Raw genomic sequence first — 22636 nt, 5'->3', positions numbered from 1 at the left:
TATCTAGGTTTTGAAGTAAAATTTTTGTCTCTGAAGAGGGTGTTTAGCAGCTAAGCAGGATTTGAGTCCTTATCAGACGATGATATAGAGAATGGAAAGCAAGTTGGCAGTTAAGTGTTTTGTATCCTATGCCGGGCTGGATGCCAATAATCAAGACTGAATTTGAAACAGAGGTTGAGAGAAACTCACAGCGAATGGCAGAGATGAGCTCCTCAGGTCTGGAGAGCCAAAAAGGCAGGATACTGGGACTATCATCCCCTGAAAACCACACAGAAGCTGCCCCTGGCCAGTTGAAGAAAGAGAGTGAGAGAATGTGAAGCCTTCTAAATGAGGTACTCATGTATTTGGGACCCCTTGATTTAGTCAGAAAGAGTTCAGAAATTGAGTCCAAACTTGCCTGCAAATAGAATGTTCAGTAGAGCCTAGTTATTGAGGAGCTGGAAAAAGCAGTGTAATGTGTATGGCTAATATTTAGTAAGTAAAACAATGAAGTTGAAACTAGGACTACGTCTGATTAATGTGCATGTTTTTAAAACTCATGAGTATCATTCTTTTATGTAATTGCAGTCATAAGTCCTACTGTATGAAATAGATGTGTGCCTAAAAATGTATATGTAAACGATTATTGTTTGAATAAATTGACTTGTGTTATAAGTGCATAAAAACTCAGTTTAAAAAATATCAAATGAGGTCATCAGAAATATGAACTTTGTCCTTCAATATACGACCTTGACAGCAGTTCACAAATTACAATAAACATTTTCACTTCTATTGTCTCCTTTGAACCTCATAGCAAACAGATATAATTAGTCATATTTTATGGAAGCAGCAGACTCTGAGAAGGAGAAATATAACCAGTCACACAACTTCTAAAAGTTAGCTCTAGGCCTTGAGCCATCTTTCCTTCCTTGTCTCTTTGTCTTTCTCCATATCTGTCCATCTCTCTACCACACGGCCTCTATGTTTTGTAAAAATATATTCTAACCTCACATGTGTTACAGTCTGGGATTGAGATCTAATTAGTGACAGGAGGCACCGTCTTGGAAACATCAGCAATAGTTTAGTCTATTTTCTTAGCAGGCAGCATGACAGCTTTATGCTTGGAATATGCAGCCCTTGTTTCTCACACTTGACTCCTCCGTATGCATCCTGTATTACTCATATTCTCACTCATTGTTCTGACACTGTGAATTGGGGCCCCAGAAAACCCCCCAACAAGCTGTGTGTGCCTTCTTCATGGAGCTTTAACCATATTTCGGGGAGCAGCCTGTATAATTGCTCATGAATCAGCAGGCTTAGTGAAAATTTTCTTTCTTTTCATTCCAATTCTTTTGCTACCACATATATTTCTTAAATCTCACTGCCTCTATTCTGAAATATCATAACAGACCACCAAGCCTCGGTTCCTACATAGTTGAGGATGGACTGTGCTACACCCTGGTTTTAAGTGGGCCCATATTTCCTCATTGCTAAGCTGCCCTGCTTGACTCAATGATTTCCATATTCAATAAGCATACATCAAGTATAGGGTCTATAGCTTTAATTTTTTTATATTATACAGAATCAAAGGCAAAATGGACCACTTGTCAATCTTTTCCTTCAGTATCAGCCTTTAAGATAAATAAAATAATTACTGTTTCTTTTGGGTTTAATGTATTCACTAAGTTTGTGACTGAACAACTTTTTGAAAAAGAGTTATTATTGCTTATTGGAATTGTACAGTGTTACATTTATAATAAAATAGGTTAAATGCAAATCAGGGGCTGATTGCAGAAATAGCCTGCCACATATGAGAATGGTTGCTGTGGGGAAAATTCATAGCATATTCCAAACAAATAATTCAATTCTAAGTTTAAAATCAACCTAGTTGCAGCTTCAAGGTTGCTTGTATTTAGTTGTTTTGAAATGAAGCACACCTGCTTGACGCCTATTACAGGTACCATACTTAACTTTCTTCTGACTATTACAGCTGAGTTTACAAATACTACTTGTTCCGTGGAAGTAATTTATAACTTTGAGGTCAGTAAAGTGAAATATCATCACCTTAGAAGCGTTTGTTGCTCAATCATGCTGTAGTTGAATTCACACATCGTGTTTCAGAAAACAAGGTTTGACTTGTGAAATATCAGAATTCCCATAAATACCAAGGATCATAACTTACCTAGAAGGAAAACATATTTGAAAAAAAAAAAAAAAAGACGCCATTCAATCAAAAGAGTTTTGCATTGAAATAGGAAGAGAGAAAAGAAATTAGTAAGATTAAATTCAAAACAAGGTATTTTAGAAAACTATGTATATGACTAAAAAAAATAACTAGGGAAAGGCTATAATGGAAAAGAAAATGATTAGTTTTCAGTAGAAAATAATAGAAAGAAGAATGTTAAGGAGTCTGAACATTTTTAAAAAATCCAGATGATACAAGCAAGTAGTGAGGATTTGGCTGAGGGCGAAAGTATGAATGTGGGAGTGAGCTACAAACGAAAAAGCTAGATAAGGAACATGCATGATACTTCCCTAATAAAGGAGCAGAGATGAGATGTGACATTGATTGAGGAAATCCACTCTTCTGATATCTGCAGGAGCCCCATCTTTTTCCAAAGTTGACAATCTGACAAATTTTTGTCTTGTCACTTGTATCTCTCATAAGAAATGAGAAAATATATATGTACTGTCAGTGTTCAGACTGGAGAAGATTCAGAGGTATGATGACTCTCTTTAAATAAAGAAAAAAATTGTCATATGAGAAAGGGATTATTTAACCTAATATACAATTCCAGAGGTTATAATGAAAACTAATGGGCAGAAAGTCAAGGGGAATTAAATTTGAGTCAATAAATGCAAGAGCTGCTGTTAGTTAATTATTAATGAGTAGAGATACACAACAATGGAATGGGCTTTCCAGTGAGTAAGTAAGATGGTAGTCATGGATTTGTGATTTGAAAGTCCAAAGAAGTGAGGTCTCTGAGCCTAAACAACACTAATCTTTATTAAAAGAGAGGGGATGTTGCTACTAGTACTACTACTAGTAGTTAAAATTTATTGAATGCTTATTATAATTCATGCACTGTTTTAAGCCGTTTACTTACTAACTTATTTGGGACCAGTGGCAGTCACCAAAGAGTTGACAATAACCATGAAAAAACCAATATAGGAGGGTAATTTAGAAAATCAAGTAGGAGAACTCTTGATGAGGAAAAAAAAAAGTCTAGTTGTCAATATTGGTTGCTTCAGCTACAAGAAAAAGTGGAATGAATACCTGGAACTTTAGCTAATAAGATACTGGTCATTTGAAGAAGGCACTTCTAATATAATATTGAGAAGAGTCTAAATAAACCTAAAAGTTGGGAAGAACCCTAGCTATAATAATTGTAATTCAGGATTTTAAATGCAATTGTCAAAGATGGTATCTTTGGTTCTCAATTCTCAGTTTGTCCTTTCTTCATCACTGAGAGTTTTGTATTTCTGAATCCCCTCTCTTCCTTCCCCTTTTTCCCCCCTCCCCGCCCTTTTCTCCTTACACTTACTATGTAGAGAGTTCTATATACATTAGTACTGGTAGAAACTTGGGTCTTTAACCACTAATGTTATCACTGATCAATTCCTTTAGTTTCAGACAGATGTCTAAGTATTTAGATACATTGTGGAATTTCTTATGTTAAATATTAAATTTAGTGAGGAGTGTTTGGGTTTGGTAGTGAGAAATAGTTTTGGAACCAGTTTTTCCTCTTTTAGAAACAATCTCTTCTTTAAGTGTGCTTTGGCAGCCCAAAGACAGATAGACTGGCAAACCCCTCTGGCTACCTGGCAGATGTCAGTCTCCCTGCTTTCCCCAGCTCCACCCAACAAGCTGCCTTTGGGAATCTATTCCCTGATTCCTACAGATTAGGCATGACTCGGAGGCTCAAATAGGGTCGCAATTTGTTCTTATGCCCCATTCTCCAATTCTTCTAACCATCAGTCTCCATTTAATAAATAAAATGCTTGTAATTTTATCTCTATGGCAATTAAATTTTTGACTTTTAGATGTCTACTGATTAAAATAATTACATTATAATCTTTTTTAAAATGGCAGACAATTCCATCTATATCTATATGTATTTCTGTCACATTATTTTTGAGACTACGTTGTAGTCTCAAAATGTTTTCCTCAATTTTGGTGTTTAACTTTTATGCATATATTTAAAATAACCTATTCTATTCTATTTATGTATTCTATATTTTCTTAATAATTTTGTGTGTAATTTTTTTTGTGTGTGTAAAAGTCTAGTGTTATTCTTTGTGTGTAATTGTCTAGTGTCATTCTTTGTGTGTAATTAATATATTGACATCATAGCATTTTTTATTTTTGTTAATATAATAATGTCATGCACTATATGTTTAGGGTTATCATAAGAAGCTTATTTTTTTCTCAGCTTTATTAAGATACAAGTACGTATAACGCTGTGTAAGTTTAAAGTGTACAATGTGTTGATCTGATACATTTACATATTGAAAATGATTATTACTATAGCGTTAGTTAACACCTCCATCTCCTGGCATAATTACCATTTCTTTTTTGGGGTAAGAATATTTAAGGTCTACTGTCTTAGCAACTTTCAATGATATAATACAGTATTATTAACTATAGTCATCATGCTGTATATTAGATCCCCAGAATTTATTCATCTTATAACTGGAAGTTTGTACCCCTGACCAACATTGCTCCATTTCCCCCACTCCACAGACCCTGGAAACAACCATTCAACTCTGTTTCTGAGTTCAGCTTTTTTAGATGTCATGGATAAGTATCTGTCTTTCTCTGTCTCATTTATTTTATTTAGTGTAATGCCCTCAAGGTCCAGCCATGTTGTTGCAAATGGTAGGTTTTCCTTCTTTCTCATGGCAGAATAACATCCATTGCATATCTATACCACATCTTTATCCATTCATCCATTGATTGACACATATATTGTTTCCATATCTTGGCTATTGTGAGTAATGCTGCAATGAAGATGGGAATGCAGATGTCCCATCTGTGTCCTGATTTCATTTCCTTTGTATATATATCCAGAAGTGGAATTGCTGGAGCATACTGTAGTTCTATTTGTAATTTTTTGAGGAATCTCCATACTTGTTTCCAAAGTGACTGCACCAATTGACATTCCCTCCAACAGTGAACAAGGGTTTGCTTTTCCCCATATCCTCACCAACACTTGTTATCTCTCTCTCTCTCTCTCTCTCTCTCTCTCTCTCTGTCTGTCTCTCTCTCTGTCTCTCTCTCTGTCTCTCTCTCTCTCTCTCTCAATAATTGTTCTTTTGACAGGTGTGAGGTGGTGTCTCATTGTGGTTTTGATTTGTATTTCCCTGATGATTAGTGATGTTGAGCATCAGTATCTTTTCATGTACCTGTTGGTCATTTGTATGTTTTCTTTGGAAAAATGTCTGTTTAGTTACTCTGCCAAATTTTTAAATCAGGTTGTTTATTTGCTATTGAGTTGAATGAATTCCTTAAATATTTTGGATATTAACCTCTTATCAGATATGTATGATTTGCAAGTATTTTATCTCATTCCATAGGTTACTTTTTCATTTTACTGATTGCTTCTTTTGCTGTGGAAGGCTTTTAGTTCAATGTAGTCCAATTTATAAATTTTTGCTTTTGTTGCTTGTTTTCTAACTTTTTAAAGGTTTCTTTTCATTTATTTAGTTTTTGCCTATTTCCATTTAGGATATTTTGCTAATTATAACTTCTCCATATATTTTCAATTTGTTCTAAATTCTATGAGAAGATCCTTTAAATTATTCAAAACCAATCTTTAATGTACATTTAAGTAATTATAAAATTAGGGAAAAATTGTTAACTCCTACATAAGTCAGGCAAGTAATTTTATAGTCCTTTGTTCTTTTGTCACTATTAATATAATCTGAGATTTTAATATCTTATCTCTGTCACTAATTTTAACAATATTGAACATATTATCCTTCAATAATTTTTGACATTTTTATAGATATAGCTCCTATATCTATGTAAATTAATCATTTTAAGTTGATTCTAAAGTGCTTTTGATATCTACTTCATGACATCCATTTTGAGCTCTGAATCATATTACATTTTTGTATGTCATTAATCATTTTTTTCACAGAGATATATATGTCAATATTTTATTGACTTCTCACACGAAAGGCAACTTGATTGGCTATAGAATTCTAGGGTTTCAATATATTTTGTGTTGTAAAAGATAATCCTATTTCCTTTTATTTATTTTGAATTTTACTGTATTACATAACTTTCAATGATGATTACCTGCTTGGATTTTAGTAGGATTTGTACTTCTTTATTATGTAGTTCAAATTTTTCATTAGCTATTTCTAGGTGTGAACCTTCCTTTGTATGTCTGGTACTCAATAAAGATATTTGAATACCAGCCCGGTGGCTCAGGTGGTTAGAACTCCCTGCTCCTAATGCCAAAGGCTGTCGGTTCAATTCCCGAATGGGCCAGTGGGCTCTCAAACACAAGGTTGCCAGTTCAATTCCTCGAGTCCCATAAGGGATGGTGGGCTCTGCCCCCTGCAACTACGATTGAAAACAGGCACCTTGAGCTGAGCTGCTGCTGAGCTCCTGAGTGGCTCAGTTGGTTGGAGCGCATCCTCTCAACCACAAGGTTGCCAGTTTGACTCCTGCAAGGGATGGTGGGCTGCGCCCCCCTGCAACTAGCAATGGCAACTGGACCTGGAGCTGAGCTGTGCCCTCCACAACTAAGATTGAAAGGACAAAAACTTGACTTGGAAAAAAAGTCCTGGAAGTACACACTGTTCCACAATAAAGTCCTGTTCTCCTTCCCCAATAAAAAAATAAAATAAATAAAAATAAATCTTAAAAAAAAAAAATAAAGATATTTGATGGTTACTGTCAAGATCCATTTTTAAGTCAGAAACTAGTTTTTCTCATGAAATTTTATTATGATTATGACTATTTATTTATTTAAATTAGAATATTTATTCAAGAAGAAGTTGCTGGAGGCAGACAACTGCCAAAATTTTATTATTTTTTACAGCCTATATCCTTTGCATACTTCATCAGAATTTTTATTATCCATATTTTTAATTATTTTTCTTTGTGGTTTCTGTAAAATATCTTCATTATTATGTTATAGTTTGTACTTTTAGATACACTCTGCAGTCAGGAAAAGTCCCTCCTGTTTTTCCAAAGGGGGGGTTGGGAAATGGGAAATGCTGTATTTTTCACTTTCCATTCACTCTTTTAGGGTTTCACATAAAATATATCAGTTAAAGAAACCATACACTTGTCATTGATTAATTTGGTTTAATAAACTTTGTTTTAGAATAGTGTTTACAGAAAATGTGTGAAAATAGAACAGAAGGTTCCCATATAACCCACCTCCAATGTCTTCTATTATTAACATCTTACATTAGTATGGTACATTTGTCACAATTAATAAACCAGTCAATTATTGTCAATTAAAGGCTACATTTTACACAGGTTTCAGTTTTTACCTAATGTTCTTTTTTTTTTATTCCAGTTATGAACCAAGATAAACATTGTTTTGTATAAGATGGTATGCATTTCAGATCACAGATTTCTTGTGAGGTAGATATGAGATCATGAATGTAACTATACAATCCTAATGATGGGTACATTGAACAAGTTCTGGATCCTTCATTGTCCTAACCTGTGGTCAACAAAATGGGGCACATATAGTCTAAGGACAAGGAAACTAATATAGAGGAAAAGACTATAGTAGAACTTTAAAAAATCATATTGTTGTCCCATGTTTTTAAAATTTATTTTTGTATAGTTTATAATTGCGTAATACATATCAATAGATATACCTAACTTACAACTTACTAAATAAATAGAAAGTTCTTGTGCAAACCCTTATGCTGATAAAGATGCATAATAAAAAGAAACAGGGGTCCAAATTCTTTAGCAAAAAGATACCTGATATCTGAGACAAACGAATTTCGTTTGTATAACTGTTCAAATAATTATTAAGTGTATGACTTTGAACAAGTATTTAATTGTTGATGTTTTAGTTTTCAAATCAGTAAGTGGGAGGCTACAAAAGCAAAAGGGATAATTACAAAAGACAATACCTGATGATTTCATAAATTCTGTCATTTTTTTATTAACTTAATAATTTGGTAGACAACAATGAAATCAAGTGTTAGGACATGATATGATCCTCCTGAGTTGCATCTGACATAGCTAACTATCCTGAAATGAAATCTCAGTTACTTAGATCAACAAAGATATTCAAGGTCATACAAACAGTATGATTCAATTATGTTAACAGTAGTCAATTCAAACATAACTGCCTGATATAATGAAATTAAAGTAATCAATATATTGCAAAAATAATTTTAATGTCTGGAAGGTGACTTCTGGTGTTACAAAAGATGTAAATCGGAGGTCTTCCATTTTATTCCAATGCATACTGAATATCATCATTTGTCCTTGAAATTCATCAAATTATATATTTCTTTTTCATATTTTATAAAATTACTATAAGGTTCCTAACATATTCTGATTTTTAAGACTTGGTTATTTGATAATTATAAGAAGTCCTTAATTTGCCTATTATCTTTTCAAACATTCTCTTGATCCTAGCACACTTCACTGTCTTTAAAAGTTGAGGTCAAATTGCAAAATAATTATTAAACTGAATTTGAAATTATTCAAGTATTGGTATAAATATTGATATTCATTGACATTGGTATGAATTTCCATACTTTTTCATTATAATCACACATATAGGAGTATCTTTCTATGGTGTCAATACTGAAAAATGGATCTCATTTATTAATTAAAATTTAATGTAATTTGTGTAATTCATGGATATCTATTAAGTAAATACATTAATGAACTCTGTAAACATGTAAAAACAGCATCATGACACTTATGATGATTAATGAACTCATAAATATGGATTTATTCTCCAAACTCCTGTGCATTCAGTGATATTGGGCATTAAAGTAACATTTTTTAAAGGAGCAACTGCTTTATTCCATGGAATGTTTAATTTGGTGTATTACATGGAATTTTTAGCAAGCTTTTCAGATAGTGAAACATCCACTTCTGACCAAGGTAGAGTAGTAGGGACCAAATTTACACTCATGTCTAAAACAACTAAAACAAAAGAAAACAAAAAAAAAAAAGAAAGAAAAAGAAAGAAAGAAAAATATGAGAAATGATGGTTCTCAAGATATTGGAAATAGGTAACTTAATACAATAATCCCTAAGATATAGGAAACAAAAGAGTTCAGATGCTGCAGGCTATTGACTAAGGAAACATTCAAGGCTGTAACACAAGGAAGGTAAACTCAGGTTAACCTCAGTGGTCTCCCTTAGTTGAGGAGATGTAGTTGGGAGTCTGGAGAGGAGAAAGCAACTTGAATTCACAAGGGAAGACACTTGAGGGGACTGAGTTTTCTAGTCAGAAAGAAAAGTAAAAGAAAAAATACGAGAGACTTTTGCCTGTCAATTTCTCCACGTTTAGAAATGTGATAAAAAGAACTACCGGAAAATGTCTAGTATGGCAAATCAGAATGTTGTGTCCTTTCAGGGTACAAAAATGCATTGGAATTGGCCTCTGCTTTCCAGTTTTTCATCCAGTAGAACAACTGAGAAGTGATCCACATGTAGCTATGGTGCAAGTCATTACATATTATGTGTGTGTGTTCTTCCTTCTTCCTCCTTGCTTCCCTTCCTCCTTCCCTCGCTTCCTCTTTCTGTTTTGGAGAGAAATACAATCAATGGAGGAGAAATTCAAAGAAGGAAAATCTCACTATTCAATGTGATAATCAGAGGGTATTATTTAAGCAAAAACATAGAGGCAAGAGTGGAGAGAAATAAGGGTTGTCATGAACAAAGTATTGCAGACAGAATAAGGACCACATGCTTCTGGTACAGTGAACAGTTTGACTGGAACAGATGTGTCAGGAAGATAATTGCCATTAGAAGAATTGAAAAAGAACCATCATGTTTTTCAGAGTCTTAAGACATAAGGTCAGAGCTCCCTCCTGAATATCTTACCTATTCATCCAACTAACTTCGGGAAATCACTGTGGAATGTTTCACTTCAAATTTAACATGTTCGAAAGACAAAGGGGAACTGAGGAAAGTTTTTGAAAAGGATGTTACCCACTGACTGATTCAATTTGAGGGAAATGAGAAAGGTGGTAGCTTTACTGCTAGAAAGTAGTAAATTTGAAATTGAGAAGTTCCATGTACTCCTCCTTACCTAAACTAAGGAAATGTGAGGCCTGCACTGGAAAGGAGGTTAAAGGTGAGGAACTTCAGGAAACAGCCAATGGCATGACGGATGAACTCAGAAAAAGTTTGAGAAAATTTTAGCTAAAGGCAGTAGGGATGAGAGGTGTGTGGTCAGAGATTCAACTAGTTAACAGGAATGTAAGGAGGGTATTTTATAGGTGGGAGAGAAAGATGCCTGGGATGACATAGTGTAGTGCTATGTGGTGGGGGTCAGAGGATGAAGAGACAGGTTCACTGAGGGGATGGCAAATATACGTAAACATCCAAGTGCAGTAAAACGCAGTATAAGACTCTTCATGTGCTATTTTGATTAGGGGAATATTAAAATGCTTTAATAATTAGCAATAGAAAGGAAACATAGTACAGTTATTACATTGCATTATTTACAACTTTTATGTAGCACAAATGTGACTTTTAAAGTGATACTTATGGAAAAGCTTTTGTTTAAGGAAATAAAGAAAGGAATATGAGTAAGGTAAACTAAAAATCAGCAAAAGTTGGGTTCCTGCTAGTAATTGTAGTTATTGAAATTCAGTATTTGTTTGACCAAGGTGAAGCTTATAGTAATTTTAAATTCATTTTTTTTAAAATAAGGGCATATTTCAAAAGATCTGTACTCTTTCAAATCATATTCATTATCGTAATTTCACATGAACACTTCACATAGCTGTAGTGAGATAATTAAATATATTTACATTTTACTAACAACTCCGTATGTAACTGTATATATTTAATATATTAAATATAAGTAAAAGAATGATCCTATGAATAGTTTGAAAGAAATGCATTTTGACAATTGCTTGAGTTGTTCCTTTGCTCATTAGTTAATTTCCTGTGAGTTACTGTTAGACATACATTATCTCCCTTGCCCTTCAGAATTAAAGATAGACATGTTTCCATCATGCTGGAGTGCCTTTTAGATACAACAAAATCTTTAAAATGTAGATGAGGTCATAATCAATAGTGAACTTCATAATCTGCTGTATTACTGTGCTTCTAGCAAAGCTGTCCCCATTCCCTTTATATTGCCTCATGGCTTTAATATTTTGTGTCCATTGATTCCCTGCAGCCCCCCACTCCCGTGCTGTTTGTTAAGACATTCTTAATTTCACCCCTTAGATTCATATTTTCAATTTATCTACCATTACTACCACCGTCAAGTTAAGCCTTGTCCCATAACTTAGAGTTGCCTTTACTTTTGCGAGACGACAATTATGTACCATTTGTTCTTCTGTGTTTTCCATGAAACAGTACTTTGTTTTCTTTTACCTCCTTCACAGTTTCCTCTTCCTGTAAATACCTGTCAGGTGCTCATATTTGCTTTCTGATCTCAGTCCTCTTCTCATGCCATTGTTTTCCCAATTGACCATTTCATTCCCATACTTCCAGTCCCACCTCTGTTCTTATGGCCCTGAGTTTTACAGGCAGTTGTAGCTCTCTCCTTAGTTACAAAACACATTGCAAACCACAGTACTTACTAGTCAGCACCTTTCTTAGGCTCCAGTGAGCCTTTCTAATTCAACATGCCCATCACGGAACCAAGTATCTTCATTCAGAATGCCTTCTCTGACCGTTCCTTCTCCTTCTTTTCTGCTTATCCCCACAGATATCCAATACAGGGGATACAATAATAAATAAACTAAACATCGCTCACCCCTCTTAGGGGTAGCAGTCAAATGGAATAAAATGATAATTTTTAACAGATTAATCTGGTGGTCAGATGATAAAGGAAACTGAAATAATATACTGGTGAAAAGACAAGTTACTATAATAATAATGTGACAATATTCTCTATCAATTTAGCAGTAGCTTGTGGTTACTGACAACACTTTGATAAAATGCCTTCATAATCAAACTCCCTTCCAGCAGAACACTGGTAGTGCCTCCCTTTTATTAGATTTCCTTCTAACATGCTCTACCAAATTATGAAGGACCTGTAGTTGGTCTAGAACACTCTTTAAACTTAAAAAAAAAAACAAAAAAAAAAAACACAAAAAAAAATCAATTAAAAGTATAAAGCTAGAATGAGCAGAAAAAATCCATTTAATTGTGAAATTTTTACACCAAACTGTACATTAGTAGTAATTAAATGAGAAATCCTTGGTTCTGTGTCTGATTGAGACACAAGCTTGCCAGTGGAGGCTTTTGCAGAGCAAAGGTTGGCAGCACTGTAATGCCACATTATCTTTACTTTTATTTTGTAATTGGGACAAATTTTCGAAACAGTAAGCTTTGAAAGTATCTTGTTAATTCTATCAAACCTTTAGCCCCCAGGCTTTAAAGATGAGGTGAAAATAACTTTACATCTCTAAGAGATGGTCAGGCCAAATTCCTCTTTTGCTAAGGGACACTTATGTTAATTAGAATCTGTAGACTGTGCTGAGGGGAGAATGGTTTAACTGCAAAACCCTTTGGGAACAAACTGGTTGCCTAACAACTAGTGACTGAATCTCTTTTCTCTCTCTCTCTCTCTCTCTCTCTCTCTCTCTCTCTCTCTCTCTCTCTCTCTCTCTCTCTCTTTCTGTTTTTATTTTTTCCTTTCTCATCCTTTGCCAAGGTAATGAAGCCAAACACTAAATGAAAACACATTCACTATTGTTTAAATGTGCTTTAAATTAACCCTTTTACCTTAGATTTGCAAGCAGTTCACTTCTAAGGATTTCATTGTTAATGTGCTTTCAAAGTAAGTGAGATTGTCCTTAAAAGAGTAAATTTGTTATCAATTTGATATCCAGAGAAACTTGATTATAATAATGTAAATCCCGAGGCATTTCACTGACTGCTACTGCCAGAGTCTCAGTCATTGGCTATTTTAGGATATATCCTGGGCAAAAGTAAGATTAAAGAAATTTAGTTCTTGTTTTAACTTGAATTTTCTGGTAAGGTAAGTTTTGCAGTCAATCCTCACCTAATACGGTCGATAGGTTCTGTGACTTTAAGCGAAACAGCGTATAATGAAACCAATTTTGCCATAATCTAATTGATACAAACAAGAGTAAGTTCTTAAGGCATCTCATCAACATTATAACTAAACGACGAGTGGAACAACTTTATTTGAGGATCTGCTGTACTGAGCAGGAAGGCTCATAAAACAGCCCCATACTCTGTTTCAATGTGAGATGTAATAAAAAAGCTCAGCAAGAATGCAGTGGTTTGTCAGTCCTCTCCAATATAGTCTCCTCTCTCTCCAGACATAACAACCATTGTGAAACTGTTGTATATTTTTCCCTTCCATCTCCATCTATGTGTATCCTTGTATAATATACAGTATGTTATATATTTCCAAGTTACAGAGATATCATAACGAACATACTTTTCTTCAACACTGTTATTTAGATTTACTCATATTCACATATAGATCTAATGTTTTATTTTATTTTTTTACCAAAAATGTAATTTTACATTTTATAAATATGCCATCACTTCTTTATCCGTTTTTCCACTTGTAGACAATTAGGTTGTTTCCAGTTCTGTGCAAACACTGTTAATATATAACCTTGAACATGTCTCCTTCTGCTCATACATAATATTTTCTGGAAGATGTGTATTCATTCAGAAGTGGGATCACCATGTGCATATGTCCCTTCACCTTTTTTTTTTTTTGCTCTTTGTTTCAGTGGGTAATATTTTTCAGGCCTCCAGATTCAGAGATTTTTAATGCTTAGTTTCTTTGGTTACCGTAAATAATTCTTTTCTTTTTTTCTTTTTTTAATTAAAGTTTATTGGGATGACAATTGTTAATAAAGTTACATAAGTTTCCGGTGTACAATTCTGTAATACCTCATCTATATATACATCATGTTGTGTATTCATCACCCAGAGTCAGTTCTCCTTCCATCACCACATATTTGATTTTAATAAAGGTGTATTTTGTTTTCATTACTACTCCTGTTCAGTTTTCTGTTCTGTTTTGTTTGCCAGCATATGTCTGATATGTTTTTGCATCCTTTTGGTTTCAATATTTCTGTGTCATTATGTTTAAATCTGAAAAGTCTAAGGATGGATTTTTAAGGGATGTACTTAGCTCACTTACCTTGGTCATGATTACTGATATATTTACAATTAATTTTACTATTTTATTTTCTATCTTCTGTTTATGATGAGTTTTCTTTGCTACTTCTTAGCCTTTACTTTCTCCGATTGAATTTATCATTTTTGAAATTTATTTCCTTTTTTCCTTTCTACTAATTAGGAAGTGATGTAGTCTATTTTTATAGCATAGTGAGCATAATTTTATAAACTACATATCTGAATTCAATCTAAAGTTTTCCAATATTTCTATCCTTTTCAAAGAACATATGGATGGAATTTAGCACATCTTAGCTCCGATTACACCCTCTTGCATGTTCCATGAAATTCTTATCTGGTATTTTAGATCCATGTTTTTAATGCTCCCCAATTCTTATAAATTTCATTCATTCACAATTTTCATAATTGCCTTACTTTTACTTCTTGTATAGTACTCTGTGAATTTGGGTTTACTTTCCTTTTTGCAGAATTTTACATTTAGTCGTTATGTAACTAAATTCATATGAGTGGAAAACACATAGTCTTTCTTTTCCTTTTTCACCTAAAAATACAACGTGTCCTCTGTTTTTATGAAAATTTATAGAATGTTGGATTCTACATTGCAGCACATTAAAGATAGTACTCCACTGGTCTCTTGTGTTTTTTGGGAAGAATCCTCTCAATTCTATTGTTTCTTTGGAGATAATCTGTGTTTTTGTTTTTGTTACTTTCAAATTTTCTTCTTTGCTATACCACTTTGTAGTGCCACTACAAAGCTTTTAGATCTTTACATTTATTTATTAAGTTGAACTCATCATTTTCTAATATTTATGACTTTCAATACTTCTGGAAAATTCTCAGTAATTGTCTTATTAAATAGTTTTCTTCCTATTTCTTTCTTTTCTTCCTACCTGGACCACATATTTAATCTATGTAGTAATTTCTCATTTTAGTTTTCATATCTTAATTGATCTTTCATATTTTTCATTTTTGTTGTTTTGTGCTGATTTATGGGTAATTCTCTCAGCTCCATCTTTCACCCATTGAGTATTAAATTACATTGCCAATTTTCATCACCACAAGTTCATTTTGATTGTCTCCTAAACTTGCTTGCTTATTTTTCCCTTAAAAATTTCTTATTGTTTCAAATCCTTCTTTCATCTCTTCAGTCACTTTAAATATATGTATTTTGTAATATTTTTCAGAATTATTTTTTAATATTTTTCACTCTTACGTGAAATTGCTGGGAATTGAAACCTACTTGTTATTATACTTTTCTTGTGTGATTTTAACATTTTTCTTTTCTTTTTTTTTATTAGTTTCAGGTGTACAATACAATGTAATAGTTAGACATTTACGCCCCTCACAAAGTGATGGACATTTTTCTTTTGAGCTAATTTTTAGTTAGATTTTTTTCTAAGTTATAGAGTGAGTTTGTTTTTTTTCATTTTCTTTTTTTTTTCTTTTATTCTTGTGACTATTCTAGGGGTTTCATAGCCTAGGATAGGGGTGTACAAACTGCGGCCTGCGGGCCAACTGCGGCCCGCATTCCATTTTTAATTGGCCCGCAGCAAATTCCAAAAATATATTTAGTTTACTTAAATAAGCCAGGTGAGGCAATATGTACTTCACCTCGAGTGAGTGGCCCGGCTCTTTGTGTATTTTACCGCATATGGCCCTTGGTAAAAAACGTTGAAAAAAGTTTGGACACCCCTGGCCTAGGACATGATTAAAAATATAAATGACCATTTTAGGATTTTGGTTTCCATGTCCTGTGTACATTTGGAAACTATTCCTATGTCTGCCATAACCTTAGTTGTTTTTGTTTGTTTGTTTGTTTTAATTTCTTTTTCCCACCTGGAGTCTGGGACAGAGACAAATTTCCAGAGACAATGAAAGGAATTTTTAGTGTTGTTGTTGTTTTAGGGATGGGATGTCTTTTCTGGATCTCAGCTTTAAGTTTCTCTACCATGCTCAAATCAAAGTTCACATTACCTCTTCACAGTTGGGAGTCCCAGATTTCCTGATCTTGCTACTACTAATGCCTTCTTCCTGAAGATATCTTTTTTTTATTTTCTTTTTTCAACATCACACTATTCCAGCTATGCTTGACATTTTTAGTTTCTTGAATATAGCATCTTCCTTCTTGCTTCTGGGACTTTAAAGAACTGCTTCTACTTTATAGATCATTCCTTTCCCCTTCCCTTCCTAAGATAACTCTAAGTCCTCTATTTCTAGCATTCTTTCTTTTTTAATTTTTGTTTGTTTCTTTCTTTCTTTAGATCCTCCCTAATTACGTCAGTTCCTCCAGCATGGAGTTTTCATAACACACGTGCATCTTTATCTTAAAATTTACCGTCTATCATTACAGTAACCTATTTAACCATTTGTCTTCCTTGCTAAACTATATTCTCCACAAGGGCAGGAAAAACATTTATCATGTTTACTACTATATACTCAGTGCCTAGAAAACTTTCTATACACACTAAATATTTAATTGGTATTGGTTTTATGAAACAAATAAAATGCACACATTGAGAAAATGAGTGAATAATGACTTTAATTTTTTGGTTTTGATTTTTGGTTGTCACATCATAAATACTGTTGAATTAAGCTTGCTATTAACTAAAACCGTAATCTACTTTTATATACACAATTGTTTGACGTATCCTAAATATGAAACACTTTCAAGAAATTCATGTGGATTGTCATGGTTAGATTCTGTATATGTAGGGATAAATTATCTTAGCTCTCTGGCATTAATTCTTTTCTAAGTAATTTGACCAAAATGATTAGTGAATTAACGGTCAGAACATTTGATGTCATATAGATTCTCAAGGATCTCTTACGCTATGCAATCAACCTTGCTCTTTGAACTAATTCTATGCCCAGATACTCCCAATGCACTTTATTTTGATCATAGCAACCAAGAAGCTAAAACCATGTTAATACTTCATTCTACAAAGTTTAATCGTTAATGATAATTTATAAATATGGGCAAGAGAAGTGGTTCTCCTTACTGTGAAAAACTAAAATAAATTTTTCCTGAGGAGAGTTAAAGCCATTCTAGGTGGAAGATATGAGGAGGCAGATATTGTACACATGATCCCCAGCTGGTACAGGCAAATCACTGCAGGAAAAAATTCTGAAATGAAATAGTAGAAGCAGTCTTCATGCCGCCTTACCAGTGGGGATCTATAGATGAGTTGTCAAGGACACTTGACCTGAAGTTTAGGAGGAAAAAAAGCAAAAAAAACATCAATATACATCTGCTTACATTTATTAGAGTGAGGTAATAGTACTCTTTCTTTTATTTAATCATTCTACAATATATAATAAGATATACAAATTTATACTACAAAGGGAAAATATTAAAATATGTATTTTTGATCTTAGTTCTCAATACAGATAAGGATTCTTTCATACAGAGAGAAGAGATATTCTTTATATTTTCCAGAACGCTCTTGTTTATGTTCGTATTGAAAGAAGTCTTACCTCCATGAATTCATTCTGTATATGTACTATATTCATACTTTCGTTCTTTTACTGTACAAAAAAACACCCAAAACAAACAAACAAACAAAACAAAGCAAAAATCTGTGGTTGAATGTTGTCCTAAAATAACTGGGAATTGAAACAGCAGCAAGTTTGTAAATGGTTTTTTCCCTCAAATCTGTTCAGAGTAAATACGTTCCTAACTAAGCTACAACCTTGTGTTGAGATAGCAATTGATTACAGTTTAATATTGTTCGTTTATCTCCATATGTTACTAGCAAGCTGTACTTAAAATGTATATATTTTTTGGTAATGGACTGATATCCAATTCTTTGATTTTCAATAGTATTAAGCAGAAAGCTAGACCTCTGAATATAAGGACATGTCCATTTAGGAAACTGATATGCTCTTCTTCTAATACTCTTAAAATGCTTGTTAGGATGGTAAAGGTGATTGGTTCTGTGGAAATCCTCTGATCACAAAGTCCAGGCTGATGTATTATGAGAATTTGTTTTTACACAGAATAGTATACATTTTATGTTGTGTTCTTCATTTATTCTGTAGAGAGTACCAGAATACATTTGAAGTGCTTTTTGTATTATATGAATCCATCTGTTTTTTAAACATTGCCTCTGTGAAAACTGCTTTTAATTTAGTAAACAAGTACAATTACATTGTTAGCTACAAAATGAAAGGAGCAGTAATATAATAGTAAATCAATATTAGATTAATTCAAGGAATGGAACTTATGTAACATTGCCAGATCAACACCAGAATTTGGATTTGGGGTGTGTGTATGTGTGTGTGATTGCCAAGGCTGTTAAAATGAAAACAAATTGGTATTTTCTTTCTTTGTTTAAATCTAACTTTCACTGGAATAAATTTTAGTTAGTATAAGGTACCAATGCTTAGAGGAGAATGATTTGGAATATTTCTAGGATTGATGGTAGTGAGTGTTTTATATATAAATGATTTGCTTTAGAGAAAGCTCTCATTAATTTCATTACCACTTGAGCAATTTCAAGGAACTCACAATGGTAACAGATAGTATCATTATGGATACAATAGTATTTTCAAGAGTGATATCCAATGCCGTTAGAAGATCTAGCCATTTTTTAGGTAATTTCCCTAAGACCTTGAGTTTAGACACAAAAGGCTTATAGTTGACTGGGGAGGAAATGATGGCTTCATTTTCATAAGCATGCCACAGTGTTTACAAGCACACACTGGGTTTATTGGGAGTTGGGTTTATTGGGTTTCTATTTTAGCTCAGCTACGTATTAGCTTTGTATCCTTGTGCCATTACTTATTTTTGTTGTCTTTCACTCCTTTTGTAAAATGAAAATATTGAGTGTCAACCTGTAAAAATTAATTTATAATTACACATACAGCATTTGACATTCTCTGGCAAATAAAAAATGTTGACTCTAACGTACATATTGTTAATTTTTGTTATTATTTAACCCAGTTATTACAATGACAGGCTTCTCTCAGAAATCAGAACTTCCCAGACTACATTTATCTTGAACTTCATATAACAGCAATTTGTAGTGGTTAAAATACTTGAAATTCATGAATGTGAAATAACAGCACAATAATATTTTCATTTTTATATAAGTGCTTCATTTATATAAAATACTTTCATTTTATATAAATTTTCAGACCTTTTCCATTTTGGAACCATACACTTTGTTTATCTGTCAGGATTGTTTTATTTATCATTATAAATTTATCTTTATTTCTCTGTAAAAAGATCAGACTGAAATGTTGAGTTTCTCGGCTGAAAACATCCTAGGTTACTTCTTTAATAGTATTTGGGCACTCTTTTTGTTATAGTTCAACTTTATAGAAAAGTCCAACATGTAGTTTTCCTCACTGGATTTAAAGGTAACATTTGCAAAGTAAAAGAGTAAATAAAATTCTCTCTGATTCTTTATCTGGGAGCCTGAAATTCTGTATTGATTTTGCCACAAGTGAGTTTCCTAGGCTGTGATGATAAATTGATTCGGGGGCTTGTCCATATTGCAACATCTTTGCATGTATCCAGTTTTACTGACAACGCTGCTCTAGAGACCCTGAGAACTTCCATATCTGACTTGGGGATTTTTATCCTCTGTCATCTCAAATGTCATTTTAGAAGTATTCATCGTAATTCTCTGTCACTGAACAAATAACGGACCACTGTGATAGTCACTCAAATTCACACAGTTTCACTGCTTGTTTGACAGATCCTGCTGTTGGCTACTTGAGATTATGGGGAGGTACAGACGTATCTAATACAGAATGAGGAAGGCATGAGATTGCAACTGAAATGGCACTGTGCATGCCCACTGAGGCTGCCAGTTAAGTGAAGGGATGACATCAAAACAAGAGAGCTTCTAGGACTGTGATAACATTTTTAGAAATAATAAGCAAAGCATAGCCCACTTTCCTCTAGCAGGTTTCAACTGTTGGAAAAGACTTTCACAGGGTAGCTACTAGAGATTTAATCCTTTTGTTCCTCAGAATCACACATATGTCCAATGAGACAACATTGCCATGAAACAATGAGGGGCTTTTCTTCTCTGCTATACTTCTAGTCTCGAAGGGGAGGGAAACAATCAAGACTTCACATCATTACAAATTGTCTTCCATTGAGCAATACAGGGCTGTTCGTTATTGTTTAAACTGTGTACTAAATATTGGTTGGCTTATATTACTTGAGCTATATAGCTTGAGCCATTTGTACCAGGACCCTCTTTGGCTGGGAATTGTAACCACCCTGGGTAAACAAGGATACATTTTAAGGTTTATTAGGCAACTATATTTGCCACATCTCCTGGCAAATGTAAACAGGGTTGGGGTGCAGCAGAGGCTCCCCTAAATCAGGAGATGTCTTTCAGGGACAATATACCTATTATCTCCTCTACTTATAATGCAACAAAGCTTTTTCCAGTCCCATTTCTATATCCACCACTCCTAGTCTGTCTCATTACATTCGTATGCACGTGACGTGAAACTCCTAATTAATGTTTGAGATAAATATATTGCCCAGGAGAAGAAGGTTATGAGGATATAAATTAATGTGGTTTTTCTTAACTTCATACAATATTTTGTGCCATCCTTTCCTATCTGAGCCTGGTAAAGTTGACATAAGGACAGTTTTCAGCTGCAATAACCATTGGCTCCTCCTTTGATCACTTTCTCTGTGGGTAGGATGACTTTTACTTTGGAACAGGATTCTGTTCCACCAATGTGTGTGTGTGTGTGTGTGTGTGTGTGTGTGTGTGTGTGTTTGTGTGTGGTTTGTTTGTTTGGGTGGGGGGTTGTTTTAACTAACATATTTTCCTTCCTTTAGCAACAAGACATTTAAGTACATTTTGATAGGTTATAACTTAATTCTAAATTAATATCCTGAAAAATACATGTCTCCACTTTCAGAATTTAATCAACCTTCTAATGCCGCTGGTGAGTGGTTGACAAGAAAATATTACTGGAAAGTGAGGATATTCTCTCAGGTTAAATTGTGTCAAAACTAAAGTCCCTTCTTCATTCAGTGATCCCATCCCAGACTAAATGCCTAGTGATTTGTCAGTAAGGAAGCTAAGATATGGCCTTGAGTCATCTTGCAACAAAGACAGACACTGTGGCAGGAAATTAATAAGTGATGTGCTTACAGAAAGAACCCAGGCGTCCTAGTCATGACCTCATAGATAGTCTGCCACTTACTTTATAAAGCACATTCAGCTTTTATAGAGAAAACTTTCCCTGTTCCTGTGAAAAGAGGAGTTTGGGGCTTGAGAAAAATAGAACCTACCTAAATTCTATATCCTCAGCATTCTTTTGAGAATTCAGGAGGTTAGCCAATGCACAGTGTTTAAATCCACTGATCCTTGCCGACAGTTCATTGACTAAATCATGTCTTTAAATTTTACAGCTTTTAAACTGTCTTCAATTTACCATTTTACCATGACATACAATTATTTGTGCATTACTATACTGGAAGCACCTCAAGGGCAGTTTTTTTAAAATTAGTATTATTCATACTTATCTTCTAGCACACTGTATTTTTCAGGCTTATATTTTTGAGTTGAAATAGATTGAAGCTAGAAATTACATTAAAAGAACAAGATTTTATAATGAATTGCTCAAGTGGAAAAAAGATAACCTACCTTTCTTAAATGTTTTCTGTTTTTGTTGCTTGCATTAAATAAAGACATACCTGAATAATCTGAGTTATTTTCCTCTCTTTACTGCAATATGTGTTACCAAAGTAAATCGACTAACAGCTAAGGTAGATACTATTTGTAGCACACTCAGAACTCTGGGGAAGTTCAAGGTTACTCTATCCCCAGGGAAAGGGGAATCTGATTACATTCAAGTGCATGATTTCTATTCTAGGCATGAACAGATTTATATCACTCTGCGAGGGGAGGCTGTTAGATGAGAAACAGGGGCATAAATGGAACAGGTTTGGATAGATGTCTCTTGGATCACTGCCGCATGGCCTTTGATCAACTCACTTCCGTGTAGCCCATGTGACAGTCAGGCTTGGGGAAACCTCTTGTTGGGGATTGAAGACCACTGCCCATAAGGGGCAAAAATGAACCAGGATGAGTCAGGGACAAGCCACTTAAACCTGAATCTAAACAAGACAGGAGAGACTCTAAGACAGTGTCTGAGATAAAAACCTGACATAATAACAAAATACACTAGCCCATTATACGCTTTCTTATACTCAAGTGCTAGCCGCAATCCATGAGGTTAAAAAACAGAGATGCCTAGTCTTAACCTTTTCACTGAGTCAGAGTTCTAACAAATATTTCCCACAGCTTACCTGACTCCTTTCAGAAATACGTGGCAGCTAAGCTGTACTGGTGA

At 33.9% G+C, this 22636-nt stretch overlaps 1 long non-coding RNA gene across 1 annotated transcript in view; it reads left to right on the top strand.

The window, feature by feature from the left end:
* Nucleotides 1-204: 204 nt before the first annotated feature.
* The window catches only part of LOC109452335 (uncharacterized), a 37888-nt gene continuing 15456 nt past the window's right edge, over nucleotides 205-22636 (top strand). The window contains exon 1 of the long non-coding RNA XR_002138125.2: nucleotides 205-332. This is a non-coding gene — a long non-coding RNA (uncharacterized LOC109452335). The remainder of the gene's footprint in view (nucleotides 333-22636) is intronic.

This window comes from Rhinolophus sinicus, linkage group LG09, assembly GCF_036562045.2.
Source record: "Rhinolophus sinicus isolate RSC01 linkage group LG09, ASM3656204v1, whole genome shotgun sequence".
Lineage (NCBI taxonomy): Eukaryota > Metazoa > Chordata > Mammalia > Chiroptera > Rhinolophidae > Rhinolophus > Rhinolophus sinicus.
This window is presented reverse-complemented; position numbering and strand designations above follow the sequence as displayed.